At 51.2% G+C, this 1337-nt stretch overlaps 1 pseudogene across 1 annotated transcript; it reads right to left on the bottom strand.

Moving 5' to 3' along the window:
- Positions 1 to 225: 225 nt before the first annotated feature.
- On the bottom strand, positions 226 to 686 carry LOC308425612 (large ribosomal subunit protein uL23-like; annotated as a pseudogene). Its single transcript has one exon. The product of its transcript is annotated as a large ribosomal subunit protein uL23-like (transcript).
- Between the last annotated feature and the right edge of the window lie 651 nt (positions 687 to 1337).

The raw sequence follows: 1337 nt of genomic DNA, 5'->3' as shown, positions 1-1337 counted from the left end.
CAAGGTCTCTCTCTAGTCCTGGATATCTTGGAACTCACTATGTAGATCAGGCTGGCCTTGAACTCACAGAGTTCTGCTTCTCTCGTGCTGGGATTAAGGGGTGTAGTGCACCTCCATTCCCTTCTCCTGGCCTTATTTTTTAACTAAAACGAGTTTAAAAGTACTTTTTTTAAAAAATGGTGAATTAAAAAAAAAAGGTGTATATTTAGAATTAGCCATCTGGACTCAGATGCTCCCAATCTTGTTGGTAACATCTAGAGCATCATAAATCAGGAACCAAGGGAACATACACCTTCTTCTCTCCATCAGGCCTTATCAGGTATTGACTTTGGCCACATCAATGTCATAGAGTTTCCTCACGGCCTGTTTGATCTGGTGCTTGTTGGCCTTAACATCCACAGTGAACACAAGCGTGTTGTTGTCCTCTTTTTTTCATGGCTGACTCAGTGGTCAGTGGGAATTTGATGATAGCACAGTGGTCCAGCCTGTTTCTCCCGGGTGCACTCTTTCAAGGATACTTTGGCTGCCCCCGGAGCCGCAGAGTCTTGGGTCGCCGAAAAATGGGTGATGTTCGGATCTTCTTCTTTTGTGACTGTGAACGCCTTTCAGCACTGCCCTCTTAGCTTTCAGGGCCTTCGCTTTGGCTTCGGCTTTGCGGGAGCGTCCTTCTTCGCTTTTGGCGCCATCTTCTTAAAAGTATTTTTACTGTACGTGTTCAGATGCTTCCGGTGCACGCGTGTCTAAGTACCATTTGTATACCTGGTGCATGTTTGCCAGAAGAGGGTGTCCGTCACTCTGGAAACAGAGTTCCACGGCAGGAACTGGGGGATCTGAGAGATAAGCAGTGTGCCGTGACCAGCCGGGGCCTGCAGCGCCCTGAGCCTCCACACTGTCGAAGCCTACAGGCCCAGTCGCTAAATGCCTCGCAGTGTCCATCTGAGGGTACAAAGAAGATCCAGGAAGTGGCATCTAGCTGGGCCACAGGATCCTGTCTGGAAGGCGGGTTCTCTTTCTGTAGTGTCTGCATCTGGTGTTTGGGTCTGTACTAGCAAAAGCCTAGGACCCCTTCTCCCTCATCTAAGCAGGGTTGCTTGTCTTCTGGGAGCCCCAAGCCCACAGAGGCCTCCAGGCCGGCTGGTGCCTATCAGACCACAGCAGCCCATCCATCTGGTCCTCCCAGGGAGGGTGGGCCGGGTCCCAAGAGTCAGCAGGCTCCAGGGTCCCACAGATAACGGGGGTGGGGGGTGGGGGGGAAGGGTGGGGAGGTGGAGGATGGGAACAATGAAAGATCTTGAAACCAGGGTCTGCAGTAGGGAGACGGGTAATTTGAGCTATTA

The sequence above is a fragment of the Micromys minutus genome, assembly GCF_963924665.1.
Source record: "Micromys minutus genome assembly, chromosome: 10".
Lineage (NCBI taxonomy): Eukaryota > Metazoa > Chordata > Mammalia > Rodentia > Muridae > Micromys > Micromys minutus.
The sequence above is the reverse complement of the archived record's forward strand: the minus strand, read 5'-3'. Positions and strand labels throughout refer to the sequence as shown.